We start from the raw sequence: 21955 nt of genomic DNA, 5'->3' as shown, positions 1-21955 counted from the left end.
TGCTCCGCCCCTGCCGTCCTCTGGTTGGCGGCGGCGGCCGCGGGCGCGGGGCGGGTCTGCCGGCGGGGCGGGGCGGCCGGTGCCCGGGGGCGGGCGGGCGGCAGGACAGCGGCCGGAGCTGGAGCTCAAGCTGGATCCGCGGCGGCCGCGGAGCACGGGCGCCGGCGCAGTACAATGAAGGAGCCAGCAGAACCGGGGTGAGCGCGACTGGGGCCGGGCAGGGGGGCGGTGGAAGGGGCGTCCGCAGAGAAGGCCCGGGCTAGGGGCGGTCCAACCCCGCTGGGTCCCGGCTGCGCTGGGGGCCGGCGGCCGTTGGTGAGGCGGGGCGCGGGGATCGGGCCCCCCCAGGGCTCCGCCCCGCTGTCACGGCCCCGTGTTGACGGAGACGCCCACCCGCGACGCCCCCGGGCGAACCCCTCTTTCCTTTGGGGTCGGGTGTGGCGGTTTAGGCTTGACCCCGACCGGTGGCGGCGGCCAGCCCGTCCGTCCCCCCCCCCTCACCGCCCCCTCCTCCCCGTACCCCGAGCCTGCGGTCCGCGGGCTCCCGGCTCGGCCGGGACCAGGGAGGGCAGTCCACACGCAACTAAGGGAAAACAGCTTGTAAATTTATGAATGGGGCCCCGGGTTCCTGTCGCCCCCCTCGCCCACGTCACGAAACGCTTTGCAAGTCAAGAACCGCGGTTACTTTTACGCGGATCTGTCAGGGGGCTGACTGCGCTCGGGTTGTTTCCCCCAACTCCTGGAGATCGCGGGTTGCCGTGGACAGGAGGCGGCGGCGTGCCGAGAGCCGGGGGATCGGAAGGTTAACAAGTGACATTGGGCTGAGGCCTAACGCCAGGTGCCCTGCCCGCGAGCGCGGGTGTGACGGTGGAGGCTGTGGCTGCTGGCCGCCGGCGAGCACACCAGCGAAGCCGAGGGACGGGGAGAAGGAATGCACCGCAACTCCAGTTGCACCATGCACGCCGCCCGAATTGCACGGCCGACGCGGGAGTTGGTGCAGGGGAGTTTTCCCCTTTTGAAAACGGTTTTTTGGAAAACTTAGCCCCTCAGTGGGTTGATGGTTACTTAAACCATCGGTTGTTATGGTTACAGGGCATCAAATATAAGGGCAAAGTCTGTTCCCACCCTCGCTCTTTTTCTCCAAAGCTATGAAGTACTTTGTCACTACGTTTTACAGACGCTGCGCTGGAAGGGCATACTTTTTTAGAGTTGAAGGGAAAGCGTGGGCTCCTTGAAGGCAGGGGTGGTACCATATTCCTGTTTGAAGTCCACCGTGGCAGCTCTGCTCAAGAATTGAAAGGAACCAGCCTTCTGCATGTTTGATGATCCCCATCAAAGGATTTAAAGGAGTCCTTTCAGGAGCCAGATGTGAGGTGGAAGAAACCAATGAGTGGCTGTTATATGGAAACCAATAAGGAAAAACGGAGGGGCAAATGATCCTTGAACTCCAGAGTAAGGGGGTATTTGAGGAGTCTAGGTTTGAGGGGTTAGAACTAGGTGACACTGTGAAGCTTATCTCGTAGGAGGTATTGGAAGAGTCATTGCAAGCAGTCATTCTTATTAGCTTTTCTTTTTTTAAAGATTTTTATTTATTTATTTGAGAGAGAGAGACAATGAGAGAGAGCATGAGAGGCGAGAAGGTCCGAGGGAGAAGCAGACTCCCCATGGAGCCGGGAGCCGGATGCGGGACTCGATCCTGGGACTCCGGGACCGTGACCTGAGCCAAAGGCGGTTGCTTAACCAACTGAGCCACCCAGGCGCCCGTTATTAGCTTTTCTTAACCCTTAAGCTATTTTGGTATTTCAGATTCTTCCAGGAATGGGTAGTTGGTCCAAACTTTCAGAAAACAAGTAAGCCTCCTAAGGTGATAGGTACAGAGTGGGTCTTTAGGCAGACAGTTTCTTTCACATGGGGCTCTCCAGGAGTGTCAGTGAAGGCCTCCAGTCAGCGTATGGAGGGCTCTGGGTGAACTCAGCTTGGCCTGTTCATTTATCTGCAGGAAGAGGGGCTGTGCCTGAGAGGAAGGAGATTAACAACCCGATTCAAGTTGGAGGTTGGTGGTAATGGAGACAACCGACAAGGGACCCAGGGACTGGGACAGAGTGGGGGAGGGCAAGTGCAGGAGTTTGCTTGGGCTGAGTTTCTGGGGCCTGGAGGTTTGAAGAGAGTAGAATGTCCTCCTCTGAGAGGGTTGGAGAAATCACATGTACCAAATGTATTGTTTGTTCATTAAAGATGATGATTTTAGAATACTTCTGGAAAAGCAGAAGAGATTAGGCTTTCAGGTAGAATAAATGTACAGGGTGTTTTGGAGTCTTCGTCAAAAAGAAATTGCATGTAGCTGAAAAATATTCATTTGACTAATTTTTTTTTTTAAGGTTTTATTTATTTGACAGAGATCACAAGTAGGCAGAGAGGCAGGCAGAGAGAGAGGGGGAAGCAGGCTCCCTGCTGAGCAGAGAGCCCAGGGCTGATGCCAGGCTTGATCTCAGGACCCTGGATCATGACCTGAGCCGATGGCAGAGGCTTAAGCCACCTAACCACCCAGTCGCCCCGTCATTCGACTTATTTTTATTAAGTCGGTAGTGTACCAGAACCTGGAAGGCATTGTGGGTTATGGTGGAAAAAACCAAAAGGGGTGGAGGGTTTAGTTCTATGTGCCCTATGATTTGCCTTCCCTCCAAGTCAAAAGCTCTCTTCTGAGGTTGTTCTGAAGTTCTTGAGGAGAGAAAGGGGAGAAATGCACAGAATATTACTTAATGTAAGAACAAAACAGAACAATGGGAAATTCTTCCCACTTTAATTCACTTCTGGTATCAAACTGAAACTTCAGAGTGGTTTTCTGTTTCAGGTTTGGTATAAGATAATCTGTATTCTCATATCTATTCACTGGTATCATTTCATGGTATTGGTTCCTGTTCTTTTTTCCCTTTCTGCTATCTATTTATTCAAAAACTTGGAAGTTCGTTAGACAAATACTGTCCCTGGCCTCTAGGTGCTTCCACTTCATTTTCTTTGCCAAACTATCCCTCAGCATCTACTTTCTTCTCTCTGATCCTTATTCTCCCCTGAGGGTCCCCCTTGGGCATTGTTGAGGTCACAGGGAATGTTTGTTCTTTGATTCTGTCCCAAAGCAGAAGGCAACTAGTATAGAAAAGAAAGCGTTTGTTGAATTTCAATTCTGTTCTGTACTACTATCTTTCTCTCTCTCCAGGAGATACCTCTATCAGATAGATGTAGATGTGGACGTAGGTATCTTCTCCAGTCCTTGAGCAGCCCTCTAAGGGAGATAGATGGTGGGAGCTTCATTTTATGGACAAGCAAACTGAGGCTCTGAGCAGCCTCAGTAACTTGTCTAGAATGATAAGCTGGTTAGATAGTGGAGCAAGAATGTCTGTCGAGGACTTCGTGATTCCAAAACATGCTTTTTCCATTGTACTATGTTGCTTCTTCCAGAAGACGTATGGCAGTTGTAGCACAGTGCCTTCTTTGGACGTATGAAAGGTCAGGTTCAGAGATGTTCAGAGAATTGCCACAGTTACTGTGCTTATGGTGGACCAGGAGTTAGCACCCTATGTCCTGTGTCTCTACCTGGTGCCTTTTTGGGTCATTCGTGTGGCTGCCAGGAAATTTGAGTTTACTGCTGTGAAAAGGTGACCTGATCTACCAGGGCATATCCCAATGCTTCCATTTAGCAGCTCTGTGACTTTGGGCAAATTATTTTTTCTCTTTCTGTACATCAGTTTCTTTATCTGTAAAATGGGACAGTATTCACATTCCAACAATGGTAAGACAAGTACAGTTTTTCTCATTTTAACATTTCTGAAGAAAAATATCTTATAATCTATGGGGTCTCACAGTTGTAGTTGGCAATGATGTCCTTTTTTGGTACATAATATAATGGTACGTCTTACAGTAGTGGGCTCTAGATCAGATGAACTATAGTAGTGCATTCTTCATTTTTTAAAAAATATTTATTTATTTGAGAGAGAGAGCATGTACGTGCATGAGCGGGGGGGAGCGGCGGGAGAGGGAGAAACGAACTCCCTGCTGGGCAGGGGTCGGACACGGGGCTGGATCCCAGGACCCTGAGATCATGACAAAAGCAGACGCTGAACTGACTGAGCTACCCAGGCACCCCAGTAGTGTGGTCTTTATAGGTAGTTGTGGGGATTACATGAAGCCACTCCCGTGCCTGGCACATAGTGGGCACCCAATGTCAGTTGATGGTACTGAATGACAGGGTTAGGGTTAACTGGTGGGTGTCTCTGCGCTGAAGCTGGTGAACACCTCCAAAGATTTGCCACTTGGAGCCTAGGCAATAATCCTTGATCTGTGGGCCGGAGGAACGTTTTCCTGTTTGCCTGGAACTCTGTCCTTTGGCTGACTCTTGTCGCCATGAGGAGCATTAACTCTAGGAGCTAACGAGCCATGGGCAGACAGCTCCCTTTGTCCTGCCTGTTCATTAAGGTCTTTGTCAACTTTAAATCCCAAGTTAAAAATAAATATCATTATAAGAAGATTGGAAACCTGCATAGTCTTACATGTGAATTTTAAAGCTCCTCAAGGTTATATACAAGATTCTGTGTTTCCCCTTTCAAAACTCCTTGTGATGTTTAATTGCTTTGGGTAAAGTATCATGAGATGCCATTACACAGTAGGGGCCTAGGAGGTCATGAATGTGCAGAAGCCTTTGACTAACACTGGATGAGGCAGAGAGAGCTCTAGAGTGGGCATCGGAAGGCCTGCTCCCAGTCCTGGGGTTTATCTTGGTGTTGTGTGTGTTCTTGGGCCCTGGGCCCGAGGGTGTCCCTGGGCCTCGAGGCTCTCTTTTCCAAAACGAAGACTTGATTTCTCAGTCTCCTCCGCTGACTCCCTTCAACACAGTATCAGAGATTATGTGAGTTTATGAACTAAGGATCTGAGAAATTATTTACTTATTTATTCTTTTAAAAGATTTTATTTATTTATTTGACAGAGAGGGACACTGTGAGAGAAGGAACACAAGCAGGGGGAGTGAGAGAGGGAGAAGCAGACTCCCCTCAGGGCAGGGACCCGGAGGCAGGGCTTGATCCAAGGACCCTGGGATTGTGACTGGAGCCAAAAGCAGATGCCTAACGACTGAGCCACCCAGGTGCCCCAGAATCTGAGAAATTAAATGGTTGAAAGGAGTTCCTTCATTCAGGGCTCGTGAAGTCTCACTTGGGTGTCTGTGATCATGCTTTGTAAAGCAGAAACCAGTAGTCAGGTGATAACAATATGAGTAACTCTCATTTATGGAGAATTGCTGTGTGTGCCAGGCACTGTCTCTTTTTCAGTTTCACACGGCCCTTTGAGTAGGGGAGACCATGGTCAATCTTATTGTAAGATGAGAGCACTGAAGTTCAGAGAAGTACGAACCTCATCCAAGGTCACACAGCAAAGATGAGGGCTTCTGTTGTTCTCCAATGCGAGCTCTTTGGTTGCTTTCAGGTGGACCCTGCCTGTTCTTGGAATCCTCTCAAGCCACGTGCACTGGGCTCTCTGCTCAGCGGGGAGCCTGCTTCCCCCCTCCTCTCTCTGCCTGCCTCTTTGCCTACTTGTGATGTCTCTCTGTCAAATAAATAAATAAAATCTTAAAAAAAAAATCTGAGTTCTTGTTCAGGGCATCACTATGAATTGGGAGAATTTTGCTCAACCTTTAAAGAATAGCCCCTGTGCCAGTTGCGGGCGACCTAAGTCCTTGAAAGGCAAGATTTTCCTTTGGTGAACAGAAGCCACAAGCTGGGTCACCGTGAGCATAAGTGGGACCGTTGAGAGCAGAATCCAGTCCTCTGTGGAGCTGGTGGGATGGGAAACGTAGGTGGGCTTTGAAACAATCAGGTAGCCTTTCGCTTTTGGGTTTGCCTGGAGTGTTGGTTCTTTTTTTTTTTTTAAGATTTTATTTATTCATTTGACAGAGATCACAAGTAGTCAGAGGCAGGCAGAGGGAGAGGAAGGGAAGCAGACTCCCTGCTGAGCAGAGAGCCCGACACGGGGCTCGATCCCAGGACCCTGGGATCATGACCTGAGCCGAAGGCAGAGGCTTCAACCCACTGAGCCACCCAGGCGCCCCTGGAGTGTTGGTTCTAAGGGCTTTTCCCCAGGCAGGTTATTGGACCTAACAAATTGAGTGCCTCCTGGGCTTATCCTAATAGTTGAGATGGGGGCACCTGGGGTGCTCAGTGGATTGTGCCTCTGCCTTCGGCTCAGGTCATGATCTCAGAGTCCTGGGAATGAGCCCTGCCTTCGAGCTCTGCTTAGCAGGGAGCCTGCTTCCACCCCCCAAACCTCTGCTGGCCTCTCTTGTCTACTTGTGATCTCTGCCTGTCAGATAAATAGATAAAGTCTTAAAAAAAAAAAGTTTTTTGAGAATAGCACAGGCAAGCAGAGCCCACTTCAGTCTTAAGCTTCTTTGGGATTTGAGATTTAAACCCACCCCTCGGATCCCTCCTGCAGTAACCTTTCAGAATCACAACAGGCACTTCTGAGTTTCATTTCTCTGTTGTTTCTTACAGCTGGCGTAAGCTGGCCTGTTTTCGTATTCAATTTTAAATTCCTTTTTGCATCTAACGTTGCCTTTTAAACAGTGTTCCTAAAAATGGTCATATTTATCATTTGGGGCTTGAAATAGAGAATTTAAAAATCTTTTCACTGAAAGGACTGACTAAACAATGATTATTACGCATTCAATAAATATTTGAGCATCTACTGGAGCCAACCATTGTGCCTGTCCTTGGAAATCCAGTGGAGAGCTAAACAGATGTGGTCTCTGCGGGCACATAGCACATTATCTAGTCCAGACAGTAAACAAGTCAAGAGATGTATACATTGTATGTGTATATTACATTGTGATTTAAGTGTGAAGTCTCCTTCCTAGGAAGGGGGAGACTGAGAAGGAAGAAAGGGGGGGAGCTAGCAATTGGGAGTGTCCAGCAAAGTGTTTCTAGAGGGAACAGGATGTATGTAGAAAGTGTGGCATGGGGAGGAGAGAAGGGAAGAGGTGTGGAGGAGGTTGTGGGACGGCCAGTCATCAGAGCCCTGCAGGGTAGAGGTGAAGACCCCCGGCTCAGGAGCCAGATACTTCTTTAGGGGACTTGGGGATTTCTTAGGCTCCTGCTGCCTCAATTTCGCATCCTAAGTGGCCGTTAGGATAGAATGAACTGATGTCTGGGGATTCTGGAGGACGTTGCGAGGCACGTACAGGAAGGACTGGGGCTAAGGGTTTGCTGATTCTCACACAGTCGGCATCTTGACTTGGAATGGATGAGCTTCTGTTTGTGGTCAGCATTTCCCATCATTCCATGTGTAAAGTAACCACAGGGCTGAAGTTGAGACGAGATGGCTAATATGCATCTGCTGGGCGCGTTCTGAGGTGGCTTGGTGTTAGATGCTCTGTGGTGTGCTAACCATGGAGCACCTGTGCCTGGGGAGCACTTGGCAGGGAGCCTCGGCCCCGTCTGCCGTGGGAGCCGTGTTCAACAGGAAGCTTTGTTGCTCAGCTCCTTCCTGCAGCTGTCTGCTTTGGGGTTTGATATGGAGGGTAGATTTTTAGCCCTTTTTTCCCCCCATAAAAGGAGGCAGAGGTCAGTGGCCTCACTACCAGGCGATCAAAAGTGACAACTCAAGAGTTGCTAAGTGGTACCCACCTGAACTCCATGCTCGATGAGATTTGGTGTGGTGCTTTCTTAGGGAAATGGCCACACCTCGGGATCATACAAGAGGAAAACTTCATGAAACGAGTCACTGGCTTTGGTTCTTTGGCCTGTTTTGGGATGTTCAGTAAAATAGAATCCCAGCCATATCAGAGTTTGTTAGTATCCTACAGGGTATTTTGTTAGAGCTGATCAAATTTGTATATAATTGCACTAGTTCCTTTTTAAAAGAAATTTATTCTGGAAACATTTTTTAAATTCACAAAAGTGGAGAATAATATAATGAGGCCCATGTATCTATCATTGTTTCAGTAATTATCGACATTTTGCTAATCTTATTCCAAGATAGTTTCCATTTGAAGCATTTTTGGTGGATTTTCTGTCACAGTATAAATGTATCTTTGTAATATAAAATTATATGGTAGATATGGTCCTAGAGAAAAAAAAATTATCACATGCTGCCTAATTACAGGACTGGTGTGAGTAGTTGAAATTCAGAATCCTAAATGAACATTTCTTGCAAGTCTGCATAGTCTTGCTTATGAAAATTAGGCGTCCCTGACCTGGCTATATAGGGAAGGTTATAACCTTGGGGTCTCAGGTTGGAGCCCCATCCTTCCGATGACATACTCAGTGAGAGTGATGCCTCCTGAGCCTGGGACAGGAAGCCCACCCAGACGAGAAGGCCACCCTTAAAAGTTGGCAGGAGAACGCATTTCAAGTCTGGGACAAAGGCACAGAACATGCTTCTTCTGTGAGATGGGTCTGAACCCACTGGACAGCTCCAGGCATGGATTCCCAAGACTCTTTCCCCCCTTATTTCCCGTTCTGGATTATTCTACTCTAAAAACTGTTTGACTCCTTCTATGGACCCAAGTTTTGAAGAGCCGTATCTCAGGTTTCTGCTTGTTTTCTACCACGCTTGCATTCATTCATTCATCACCCAACAAACATTAAAGGAGGTTGCGCAATGGGTCAGATGGTGTGCTAGGTACTGTGTCTACAGCAGTGGGCAAAACTGACAAGGTCCTTGCCCTCCTGGAGGAAGGAGAAAAGCAGAGGTCTGCTAAAAAAATACGTCCTAAAGAGGAGTGAGAAGTGCTACAAAGGAAAGTGCAAATGGGAATGAGGTGAGGGCGTAGAGCGGTTTCCTGAAGAGGGAGCAGGTGGTTCAGTTCCTGAAAGGCCTCCCTCCCTTCCTCCTGGGAGCAGGAAGGTGCCTAGAATATAATAAACCAGGAGGAGAGAGGCATGGGCCCAGCTGAGGCAGAAGGCAGGAGGGGCTGGACCATTTAGCACTTTTCAGAACATGGCTCCTAGTCCATGAGCCACAAGAAGCTCTCATAGGGTTTTAAGCAAGGATATGGTACGCTCATGTTAGGATTATGTGTTTAAAATTTTTAAAAGATTTTATTTATGTATTTGACAGATAGCACAAGTAGGTAGAGCAGCAGGCAGAGGGAGAGGGAGAAGCAGGCTCTCCACTGATCAGGGAGCCTGATGTGGGGCTCGATCCCAGGACCCTCGGATTATGACCTGAGCCCAAGGCAGCTGCTTAACCGACTGAGCCACCCAGGTGCCCCAGGATTTTTTTAAATTTTTAAATTTTGTTTTTAAGTAAGCGCTGCACCCAGTGTAGGGCTTGAATGCAAGACCCACCCTGAGATCAGGAGTCACATGCGCTGCTGATCGAGCCAGGCAGCAGGCCTCCATATTAGGAATTTTTAAAACCACTTCCACTGCTATTGGGCGAATAAATGGAAGTCACTGTGGGGAGAGCCATGAGGGGGCTGCTTCTGTCTTCCAAGCAAAAAGGTGGTCGTTTGGACCAGAGTGGTGGCAGCGAAATTGGAAAGAGAGAGAGGAGAGGTTTAAAGATAAAAATCACAGCACTTGGTAAAGGACTAGGTGAGGGCCAGCTTGCATTTGCAGTGAAAAGAAATGTAAATTACTTCTGGCAGAAAACATTGGCTGTGCATACTCTGCAACTCACTGGTATTACACTTCCCTTGGCACCTGTTTTTCAGAATTTCTAGATAAATTTAAAGCTGCTCTCCTTATTTGCTCTTAAATCTATTCTTGACAACTGTCACCCATTTTTGAAACATATTCATCGAGCATCTACTACGTGCTGGGGAGAAATAGGTGAGCAAGACAGCCCAGGCCCTCAGCCCATCTCCTCTGCACCTCTCCATCCTCTGGGCTGGGTTTGCCTTACCTCCTGAAGCCTTCATATGGGCCAAGTTGCCAGGGTTTCTGCCCCAGCCTCAGGAGGCATCACTTGCTGAGTATGCCATCGGTAGCATGGGGCTCCAAACTGAGGCCTCAAGGGCAGAGTCTTCCATATGCAGCCCACAGTCAGGGACGTAGTAGTCTTCCTCTATGTCTAGAAGGTGGAGATTGTGCCCTGTTCCTGTTTGTATCTCCTCCCTCTCACACTCCTCACTCCCTCCCCAGCTCTTATCAGCAAACCAGAGTGCTCTACCCTTGGGTGTTCAGCAGGTGTTTGTGAATAGCCCCCATACTACTCAAAAATAATGCTAGATGGGCCCTAAAGAGGGCGCTAGACAGCAGTAGGGGTGGAGGGATCTTCCTGATGTTGGGAGATTGACCACTGGAGAGAAAAGAGGCAACTGTGTTTAGACCTGGCCCTGCAGATGGGCAGATTTGCCCTTCCTTCTGAGGCCAACTTCTAGATGAGGGGAGGAGTCTGCCTCCTCAGATCACCTGTCACTTGGGAGGGAGTTATAGGAAACACCTGGATTTTCACCAGAACTTTCAAGTTCTAAACAGGAAAAGGACTTGAGGCAGAGATGGCAGTTATATTTCCTCTATAGCTTTTGCGATTGTGATTCTGAGAGACAAAACTGATGTGGGACGTTATTACCTGGTTTCCTAGGTAACTTTCCTTTCTTTTGTTTTGTTTTGGAAGAATGGATTGGGTCCCCAGACCAGGTCCTCTGATAACCAGAGTGGAGGTATTTATCGAGGATAAGAGTGATGTGTTTTCTGGGAGACTTGCAAGTCTGAATATTAAGGGGATAGAAAAGTATATAAATGTTAAAAAAAAGCATACAGGAAATTTGCAGAACCAGATAACATAGAGACCTATGTGACTCAGCAGCAATGTGGGCACCAAAGTGGTGCCCAGAAACTCTCCAGTGGAAATTAGCACCGAAGCTGCTTCAGAACAGCGCAGAGGGAAGGGGTCAGGTATCTGTCAACTCATGCCTGAGGGGGAGCAGCCAATGTCTCCAGGCATTGGAAACCTTAACATCACAGCCAGATAAATAAGTGATCCGCTTATTGGAATTGGATTGGCATAGACTGAAATAGAGCAAAGGAGTATGGGCACACATGGCCCCAAAGAAAACCCTAGGAGAGACTCCTCTGTGTGCCTTGACCGCAGAAGGCTGGCAGCAAGCCTTCTAGTCATGATGGCAGGACCAGGTATGTAATCGTAGGACGGCCTCCCAGACTGAGCAGGCAGTGATTTTGTTCCACAGGCAGATCTTAAAAGAGGCCCCTGGCAGATGTAGTAGACTGTGAAGATGTTTGTAGGTGAGTGTTAATAGAAGTGGACCATATGGTAAATTTTAATACCACCTTGCTGATATTTTACCTCTGAGAGCAGGTAGAGGGATGTGTGTGTGTGTGTGTTGGGTGGGTGCTGTTTGGACCTAATGATGACAAATAAGGAAAAGCCAGTTGAGGGCGTGGATAGGATAAAGCCATCCAGAGGGCAAGGGAGCTGGGAGATAAGCCCAGAGCTGGGGCTTAAGGCAGGCTTGCTCCACAGCCCCTGCTCTTGGAGCATTTCCTGCCTCTTCCTATTTCCTTTGATAAAAACGATGGAACCACTCCTCCCATTCGCTGTACAGGAGCCATCTTGGTGTCCTCAAATATAGATGCCCTTTGGAAATGACCTCTAGAGTATAAGGCCATGGCAATGACTAATTTGATGTGGCTCCTCCTTGGGCTGCCATCTGCCTCAACTCCCCCACCCCCCGCCCCGCCCCGGAAGAATTCGGAGTAGAAACTGCAGTACCTGTCCTAGAAGTCTGAAGGGACTTGTCCTCAGGGCAAGTTGAGCTGCTTGCCCTGGCGAAGTTCAGAGGCAAAATTGAAGTGGAAAATAAGTCAGAGTAGTAGAAAACCCATGGGAAAGGAGTTGCTTTTGTTTTAATATCCCAGGGTAGACTAATGTCTGTGGGGATATGATGAGTGGTATTCGATCCTGATGGGGAAGGTTAATAGTAAAGCAGGAACATTAATTTTTTTTAAGGCTAAAACTCCCAACAGAAATGACTATTGATCATACTCTGAGCCAGAGGCTGAACTTCTTTGGTCAGCCTAGCTTTTGTTTTAAGGTCTGACTGCTATCAAGAGGGCTGTTGGCAGAGGCTTAACAGCCTGAAGCGAATTTTATCTCATGAGGTCTGATTTGTGGGACGAAAGTCTTGTGGAAGGGAAAAACATATCTTGAGATTCTGAATTAGGTGAGAGTTGCTTTGGCAGCAGATGTAGCAAGGGCAGGGCCCAGAATTTTCTGGGGGCAGGTGATCAAGAGCTCCTTCCAACTGTATGAATTTATAATGCCAGAGTGTATATCTCAAACAATAGAATTTTAAACGTTTAAAATATATGACCCACAGCTTAGACGGCTTCCAGGAATTGCAGGATTCACAATTTCAAAGTCCTTAGCTGTACTGTGGCCTAAGAATTTGAGCATTTTGTGTGATTTGGCAGAGTTGACCCAGTAGCTCCAGTTTTCCGACCCAGAAACATCCTGTTGCTCCTTCTGGACTCTGGCACGGCACTGCAGCGGGGGCCGGTGGTCCCTCGCCCAGCACGGCACGGAGCGTGGGTGGGCACTATTGGTTGGTAAGTGTTCAGTACTTCAAAGCAAGCTAAGGGGAAAAGTGTGATTTTTTTTTTTTTTTTTTTTTTGGCCACGTTTTTCTATTTTTGGAGTTCATACAGGGGCCCCAATGGGCGCGTAAAGGGAAAATGAGGTTTTTGCCACTGTAAAGCAGGGTGGTTCCCTGGGTCAGCCCTGTCAGTTTGTATTTCTGCCCATTGTTGTAGAGTACAAAACCGGATCTCTCACTGGTGTGATGCTATTGCTTAGGGAGGGGGTGACCCTGTGACACAAGCAGGGAGCCCTGAAACTAGCTTTGGAAGCTTTCATCGAGCCAGCTTGTAGATTTCATGGTGATTTGGGGCTGGAGAAAGGACTCATCAAACGGGTTGTCCCCACCTTGAGTTAACCTGGGCTGGGCATCCGGTGACGCCCTAGCATTCAGCAGATGACGCCGCTCCCAAAGCAGTGGCTGTACTTGGGGACTGTCACAGAGCAGGTCCACCCTCTCCTGGGCAGTGAAAGGCAGTCTTCTGCGAGTCTCTTAAATGAGAGTCTCTTAAAAGTGTTAACCCACTTTGTCATTCTTTTTAAGGAAGGTCTCGAAGAATCTAAAGCAAGTATTTGCATAGCATGAAACATGATACATTCTCAATTAAAAAGTGGCTAATTCAATTTTTTTCTTCCTGATTAATAGCTTAAAAGTCAGTGTGCCAGTTTTTCTTTCTTTTTTAACTTAGGCAAGCACTTAAGTATGTTTTAGAATATTTGCTTTTCAACTTTTGGTTGGTTGTAAAGTGTCTAGAAAGGAACCACCTATTTTCCCACGAAAGTCTTGGCCACAGGAGTGAAAAAAAAAAAACAAAAACACCCCACAAAGCTTTTGTTGTTTTCTTGGGGCAGGACTTCACCTTGCCCTCTCTCTTGTCCTGCCCAGACTTCTAAAAGACTGCATACCCCACTACCCAAAGGGTGTACATCGAACCTCTATACATCTTCCTGAAAATAATGTAATGAGTTCTTGAAATCCGGGTTGTTGTTGTTTTTGTAAGATTTTATTTATTTATGTCACAGATAGAGAGACATAGAGAGAGGGAATACAATCCAGAGAGTCAGAGAGGGAGAAGCAGGCTTCCCGCCGAGCAGGGAGCCCGTTATATCGGGGTTTTTAACCTTGGGGAGGGGAAGGGAGAAGTCTGTACCTGCTTGCAAATTGAATGTGAAATCTTGCGGGTGTTTGTGGATTTGTGTTTGGTGGTGGTAGGGTCATATGTTCGTCAGGCTTTCACACAGCCCTCAAAGGAGCTGAAGTCTCTGTACCTCTCACTTAGAAAGCTCTGAAGCCAGCTTTTGAGAAAGGAAGGACCGATTAACAGTAGGGAAAGAACCTAGATCACAGTCTGCCAGAGGCATGGTGGGAGCCCATGCACGCTAGCCTGGCTTCTCACTAATCACACCTGGCTACCTCTGGGTCCTCGAGAGCCTCTTTCCTCCCTACTGGCCCCTCTCGCCTCTTCAAATCTGTAAGGTACCCTTTGCTCGGAGAGCACTGGATGAACTTGTCCTACAAGCCCGGTGCCATGCGCCAGGATATTTTGTCCTTGGCTTCTTTAGTCACTTTCTTTTGGTCAATGCCCTAACTGCCTCCTAACTTCTCCGAGGCCTCTCTTCTCATTTTTCTTGGGTTTCTCTTTTAAACCACCTTCTCTTCCTCCCCTTCTTCCTCCCCCCTCCCCTCCCTTTTTTTTTTCCCCTTAATGTATTCTAAGTTAATCTGTTCCCTGCCATTGGCTTTTCTGTTCGGTCTGGTAATTCTTGTCTGCAGCCAGAAAGGGGGCCCTGAGCTAGACAGAGAACCAGGAAGCCTCCCAGCCCTGTGGTTCTGGACGGTGGATCCTGCCCCTCCCTGGGATGTCTTGGGGGTCTCAGCTTACTACCTGCTTCCATCCGCAAAGTCCAGCCATCTGCTCTGGTGGCCTCCACCCAGCCAGGAACACACACATGCATTTGCTGTCACAGGCTCCTGCCTTTCCTTGTGGACCTTATATGTATCCCATGATGGTGAGCTTGGTTCATGAAAGTATGATTCTGTTCTATAATCCTTATTCCAGTGCTTCCAGAGGCAGAAACAACAGAAGTTATTGCTTCCAGAAAGACTGTTCTTCCAGGGGCAGGCCAGTATATAAGAAAGAGAGCATTGGTGACAAATGTGCATCATTGCAACAGCAGAAATTTAAATTACAGTGAAAGATGAGCATTTTCTACCTTTGGTAGTTTAAGCTTCTTTCCCTCTCCGAATTGCTCCCAGTGCTCTGGGGAGCTAGGGCTCTGGCCCTGAAAGGGTTTGGGCAGAAGGTCTCCTTTTTTTCCTGCTTTTGAGGACTCGTTAGCTCCTTGGCAGTGCTCACCTTCACACGGAGGTGGGCATGTGGTCCAGGAGGCTCTGCTTAGGAAACCAGATCTCTTCATAGATAGAGCTGTCTCATGAGCTAGTAATGCAAGCTGTTGGTAATTACACAAAACCTACCGTGAAATTCATCTAAAATTAATGAAGACTCAGCACTGTGGATGTTAAATACAGAGGAAGTTATGGCAGTGGCCCTCAATTATCTGAGTAGGTTATTTCTTGCTCGTCTTTATGCCTTTAGCTGGCTTCCCTTTGCACCCCATTGTGCCCGGGGTCTCCCTTCCCACTCCACTCTGCTCGGTTCACGTTCCTCCCACGCAGACCCATTTTAATGGGAAGCTACCAAAAAATGCCATTTATTCCCAAATCAATTGCTTGGGATTATCCATTCTACTTTTCCCTTCTGTGAACACAGAGAAGTGAAAGGTCCGATGTATTTAAAAGAAAACAGTATGGGGCGCCTGGGTGGCTCAGTTGGTTAAAGCCTCTGCCTTAGGGTCAGGTCATGTTCCCAGGGTCCTGGGATCGAGCCCCACATTGGGCTCTCTGCTCAGCAGGGAGCCTGCTTCCTCCTCTCTCTCTCTCTCTCTGCCTGCTGCTCTGCCTACTTGTGATCTCTGTCTGTCAAATAAATAAATAAATAAAATCTTAGAAAAAAAAAAGAAAACAGTAAAAATGTATGGAGAACAAATATGTGTGAGTGAAAACCAGCTAGATTAATAGAACATGTCTGCTTTTCCTGACATTGATTTTTTTCTTTAAAAGGAGCATTGTTGGGGCGCCTGGGTGACTCAGTGGGTTAAGCCTCTGCCTTCGGCTCAGGTCATGATCCCAGGGTCCTGGGATCAAGCCCCGAATCAGGCTCTCTGCTCGGCGGAGATCTTTAATTTTTAAAATAATTTTTAAAATCTTAAAAAAAAATAAAAATAAAGGAGCATTGTTTATTACTTCATTTAGTGTGTAAGTCAAAATTTAAAAATCTCAAGATCCTTACTTACATAGACTTGAGATGAATGGCTAGGATACTTTGAGACTAAAATTTATATTGCTTTGGTGATAGGCTTTGTAGGTATTTCATGCCTTGATTTAATAGGAAGGATCTCTGGTCTATATGTGCTTTTTTTTTTTCTTTTTTAAGATTTTTATTTATTTATTTGACAGAGAGAGATCACAAGAAGGCAGAGAGACAGGCAGAGAGAGAAGGGGAAGCAGGCTTCCCGCTAAGCAGAGAGCCCGATGCCGAGGCTTGATCTTAGGACCCTGGATCATGACCCGAGCTGAAGGCAGAGGCTTTAACCCACTGAGCCACCCAGGCGCCCCTATATGTGCTTTTATGTGACTTGAAAATCAACTAACTATTCTATTTGAACAGATTTCAGTTAGGACAATGGTTTTCAGACATCTCACAATGGTGCCGTTCTCAGACTCTTACGACAGAATTGTCAAATTATAGCAAATAGTGTCAGAAATAATTTTGCAATTTTCTCAGCAGATTGTAATTTCTCCTTCTATACATCTCGTTGTTCTGGAAATAATAGTGTAAAGGTACCTTTTTCCAGAACTGATTATTTTCCAAATACAGTGGTACTTTTTGGTTTAGAAGAAACAATAGAGGAAGATTGTGGTCCAGGAGACAAGCAGAGAACAGGGTTTTTTTTTTAGCCTTTCTTTTATTACACCTTTGGCCACATTTTTGAAGAGAGACCAAGAATTGCCATATGTGTGAAGGAATATTGGCAACTGGATAGAATCGAGATGAAAGTGAGATTTTCAGAGTAACAAGGTCCGGTTTCTTACGTAGGTTGTGGAAACAAAGGATATGTGATCACAGTAGGTCTAGCAGCTGCGGTTGGTGGAAGGGGAGAATTCATGAAATCTGCAGGGTATTTAAGTTGGTATGATATATAATTTCCAAGTTAGAAAACCTCATCAAGAACAGTGGTTGGTTAAGACCAAAATAGAAAATCAGTTTTTAAAAAATGGGAGGAGGAATGTGCACGTATGCATCTTACAGGATGTTGAAAAAAAGATAACCCAGGACACAGTCCGGTGAGGGAGCTAGAGCGCAGTGAGAATAGTGCTTTAAGGATTACATTTGATGTAGAAGCACTCAGTCAAAGAAGAAACTTGCCCAGGAGGAAGGTCTCTGTGGAGACGTGCCCTGCATTTTGAGTGAGGCACTAGAGCATTGCAGACTCAACATTAATTTTGATCTTTCTTACGAAGCTGGATAAAACAATATTGTTTCTGAGGAAAAAATAGTCGTTTTCATGAGGTGTCAGAGCCCCTGGGGTGGAAAATGCCAACAGCGAAGAATCCCAAACAAATTCCAGAATCAACATCCTCAGTGCAGACCTCACACTGACATGTCATCTTGATTTACCCTGCTGGGAGGTCCAGCGGGCTCTTGTTGGACACCCCAGAAATGCACGAGATCCACACCCAGCAACCAAGTATGGGAGCCAATACTCTGGCTTCCTAGTATTTTTCCTGGGAAAAACTGTTTGATCTGAAACAGTTCAAACCAGAGCTGACTCTGAGGAACTTTGGTTTTGGCCGCGTGGGTGGCTCAGGTGCTTAAGCATCTGCCTTTGGCTCAGGTCATGATCTCTAGGTCCTGGGATCGAGCCCCACATCAGGCTCTTGGCTCAGCAGGGAGCCTGCTTCTCGTTCTCTCCCTCTGCCTCCTCCCTGCTTACGTTCTCTCTCTGTATCAAATGAATAAATTTTAAAAATCTTTAAAAAAAAAAAAAAAAGAAAGAAACTTTGGTTTCCCAAAATAACAGATGAAGTTCTGCTACTCCCTCGAAAGAGCAGCGTTTTAACTTTTGGAACGTGCACCCCTTTGCGCCTCTGAAAGCTACGCACCGTCTCCCAAGGAAACCACACACGTACGCTCAGACCAGATTTGGCCCATAAGATGTTAAGAACCCTTGATATAAAATAGTAAGTTGGAAGGTTTGGAAGAGAATGTTAGGAAGGAGTATGCTGCTGGTGCTGATGCTGATTTTTCTCGGGAGGGTCGAGGCGCTCTCTGGGGAGTGTGCATTGTGGGTTGTTGGACGGTAAGATTTAGCAGGGCTGGAATATGCAGCTAGGCCTTTTTTTTTTTTTTAAGATTTTATTTGTTTGACAGAGAGGGGTCACAAGTAGGCAGAGAGGCAGGCAGAGAGAGAGAGGAGGAAACAGGCTCCCCGTGGAGCAGAGAGCCCGATGCAGGGCTCGATCCCAGGACCCTGGGATCATGACCTGAGCCAAAGGCAGAGGCTTTAACCCACTGAGCCACCCAGGTGCCCCTGTTTTGAGAGAGTTGTACAGTTTGAGAGTAGTGCTTCCAGAAGGTGCAACTCCCTGCTCCCCTCGAGATCTGGGCCCAGGGTTTGCTGTCAGAGGCTTTTTGGAGAAGGTCTTTGTAAGTGCGTTATTGATTATGTGTGTGTGACAAAGCAGGACCAACTGCATTTATTTCTCTCATTGCTCATTCCCTTAAAAAGACTGATACATACTTTGATCTAGTGGGTTTTAAGAGCCGAAAATTAATTTGTTAGATAAATTGCTTGTTATGTAAGTTAAAAAGGAGGCATTGCATACTTACTTAAGCACAACAGGATTTCAGAATTCTCTCATTTGAGAATATATATTCTGTAAGAACTGCATGTATTGGATTTGTGTCCTGCTTTCAAATCCTCTGCTCCACTTTCCAGTGGGCCTGGCGTGTGATACAAGCTGGGAGTGGGGTGGTTCTGCTCCAAAGGCAGGCCCAGGAGCTACAGGTGGATACCTTGGAGTTCTGTTGATGGCAACAGCTCTGCAATTTCCACTTCTGAATCCCTGGTAGATGGTGACTTGCCGAGGAGCTTTTATTTATGCCATCGAGATCTATAGGGCACCTGGGTGCCTCAGTTGGTCAAGCATCTGACTTCGGCTCAGGTCATGATCTCTGGGTCCTGGGGTCGAGCCTCTTGTTGGGCTCCCCGTGCAGCAGGGAGTCTGCTTGTCCCTCTCCCTCCTCTCTGTGCCTCCCCTGCTCCTGCATGCACGTGCACATGCTCTCTTTCATATGAATTTTTTTTTAAAACCTTAGAAAAATGATCTGAGAAGCCACTACCACCCAGAGGTATACCCCCCTTCTCCTGAAGGATCCTTTCCTTTGACAGCGGCTGACTTGGAATTTCAGTTTCCTAGAAGAAATGCATTTTCCCAGCAGAAACAACATTTTGTATATACACAGTGGTTCTGTAGAAAAGAGTGGTACCATGCTCATAGCCTGTGTTAGGAAAGGCTTGTGTTGCTGCAGAGGATACGAATAGAGGTGATCTAGGTGTGAAGTTAGATCTCACTTTCTCCTAGCAGGTGTTATAATATGTTACATTCTGGCACTAAAACTTGGTGCCCAGTTGCTAAAAATATACTAGACTCTAAATGATATATTCATTTTCTATACCGTATGGAATATCCTGAAAAGGCCATAAACAGGTTACATAGGTATTAAGTGCGGTGTTCTTTCATTCATTGAACCAATAAATATTGAAGTGCCTACTCTGTAGTGCATATATTCTGCGGGCTGAGAGGTAACAAGTAAGTAGCCGTGTAACACGATGTCAGGTAGTATTACTGTTCTTAAAAATAAAATAAGGGGCTGGGGAGGCTGTGCTTTTAGAATGAAGTGGTCAGGAAGGTCTTTCTGAGGAAACCTTAGAGCTGAGTCCTGCCATTGTTTTTACTACAACAAATTTTGGGGAGTAACAGTTGTCTTGGGGGCCTTGGAATTCAGTGAGGCATCTTTGCAGATTTTGACCGACTAATCTGAAGCATCTTTTGAGGAGTTGGGACTTTGGTATCAGTGACCTTTTGAGAGAGTGACTGGCCTTATTCTGGTTGGTATCCTCTTTTTTTTCTTACTGTCAGTTTTCCTGTGGCAGGAATAGGAGGAGAGCAAGTTGCCTTTGGCTGTCGTGCTGGTGGTTCAAAGCAGACCAAGCATCTCCCTACTCTTGGGTTGCCTTTGAACTTGACTACTGAACCTCGCTTTCTGATGTTATGCCTGCCCAGCAGTCTTTAAAACGCACGAACTGACCCTCCACTTGTCGCTCCATGAGGTCTGACAACCTGAATGCTTTCCCTGAAAGGGTCCCCACATCGAGAGGCCAGCTGACCTGAGCGTGGCCGAGTCCCAAACACAGGGGCCTGGGTACAGACTGAAGGGTAACAGCTATTGGCCTAAGGCTTTAACCCCCCCTCTCCTCAGGGTATGTTTTAAGCACTGAATCACATCACTTCTCGGCCTTTTGGCTAAGATCAAGTGTAAGCACTGAATCATAAAATTATAAAACAACCTTTTTGGAAATAGTATATACTTCTGCCAGCGATGCTGCCTTTGTTCACACGTGGGGCCTGTTAGCCTCATGCTTACTGCCTGTACTCAGTCGTCCCAGGATACTTTATTTTTTTTTTTATTTTTTTATTTTTTTTTAAAGATTTTTATTTAATAACCAGTATTTGCATCGGGCTGCGATGGACAGAGCCAGGGCCATACCCCTGCCCTTAATCATCACAACATCCTGTTGTTACTGCTGCCCCTTTACAGACCAGGAAACTGACCACACCTGTCAAGGCAGGAAGGGCACTAGTCACACAGGGAGAAGCCTGTATAAAGGCTTGTGCGGAACTCCTTTCATCCCCACACAGATGCCACGGGGTAGAGTTTATTTTTCTCATTCTGTAGATTAGAAAACTGAAGCGCAAAAACATTGTGTAACTAGCCCGAGGTCATGCAGCTGGCGAGGGAGTCACCCAGGTGGGGTTTGCAAAAGCACGCTCTCACCCCCCTCCGGGCGCCTGCCTCACCTGGCTGAGGCCCCCTGGCCCTTGCTCCCTTCTTCCCTTTGTAACTCCTGCTCTGCCCCCGCTTCAGTGTCACCTCAGCCACTTTGCCTGGTCCCTGAACCTGGGTCAGGCAGGCCGGGCTGTGCCAAGCCGAGCAGTGCTTCTGAGATCCCTGGGGGCTCACAGGTGTTACACATTTGTGGGTGAAGAGCTTTATACACACACATATATGTACATACATACACTTACATATGTGTCTGTGTGTGTGGAGATGCAGCGGAAAATTAAACTACATTCTTACATTTCTAAAATTGTGTAAATCAGTATAGGTGCTAGTTTGTGTTTTTTCCTCATTTATCATTATTTCATTTGCGTATCGCCCCACTTCTGTACATACTTGCTATATGTTGTTGTTGTTTCAAGATTTTATGTATTTGAGAGAGAGCATGAACAGGGGGAGGGGCAGAGGGAGAAGCAGACTCCCTGCTGAGCAGGGACGACCCCCCCACCCCCACAACTTGAGGCTCAGTCCCAGGACCCCGGGATCATGACCTGAGCTGAAGGCAGATACTTAACTGACTGAGCCACCCAGGCAGCCCCGTACTTACTATTTGTAAGGACTGTGTAATATTTCCCGTTAACACAGTTAGGATCCTTGGTTGGCCGGTTTGAGTTGTTAAGCTCTGGGGCCTGGCAAGGAATGTACCTGATAGCATTTCTTCTTCAGGAAAAAAAGTTCTGAGTTTGGCTTAAGAATAAATAAATGGTTTTTGAAAAATTGTAAGTTAGAGACACTTATTCACTATAGTTTCAGTGGATTTTATTTGGAAACATGTAGTAGACATTTGATGAAAAACAAATATTTGGTTTTTCCAGATTGGAGTTTACATTTGGATCCCAATGTTATAAGCAATCATAACTAAAACTTTTAAAAACTTTCCTTGGGTGTGATTTACATATCTAACCAGACAAAACCCTTTTCAGAAGCTAAAGCAGAGAGGATTGAATTGACAAAACTATTTAAAAATTAAGATTATCTCGGGGTGCCTGGGTGGCTCAGTGGGTTAAGCTCGATCGAGCCCCATGACAGACTACCTTCTCAGTGGGGAGTCTGCTTGTCCCTCTGCCCTTTCCTCGACTCACTCTTTCTCCCAAATCAATAAAGTCTTAAAAAAAAAAAAATAAAGA

At 46.9% G+C, this 21955-nt stretch overlaps 1 protein-coding gene and 1 pseudogene across 3 annotated transcripts in view; both read left to right on the top strand.

Moving 5' to 3' along the window:
* Positions 1-64: 64 nt before the first annotated feature.
* Positions 65-21955, top strand: part of TEX2 (testis expressed 2) — a 103168-nt gene continuing 81277 nt past the window's right edge. For all 3 annotated transcript variants that reach the window (XR_004280656.1, XM_032321699.1, XM_032321697.1), the window contains exon 1: positions 65-197. The gene's annotated coding sequence lies outside the window, so the exon portion shown is untranslated. The remainder of the gene's footprint in view (positions 198-21955) is intronic.
* Positions 20214-20355, top strand: LOC116578646 (annotated as a pseudogene).

Source organism: Mustela erminea, chromosome 18, assembly GCF_009829155.1.
Source record: "Mustela erminea isolate mMusErm1 chromosome 18, mMusErm1.Pri, whole genome shotgun sequence".
NCBI classification, from domain to species: domain Eukaryota; kingdom Metazoa; phylum Chordata; class Mammalia; order Carnivora; family Mustelidae; genus Mustela; species Mustela erminea.
The sequence above is the reverse complement of the archived record's forward strand: the minus strand, read 5'-3'. Positions and strand labels throughout refer to the sequence as shown.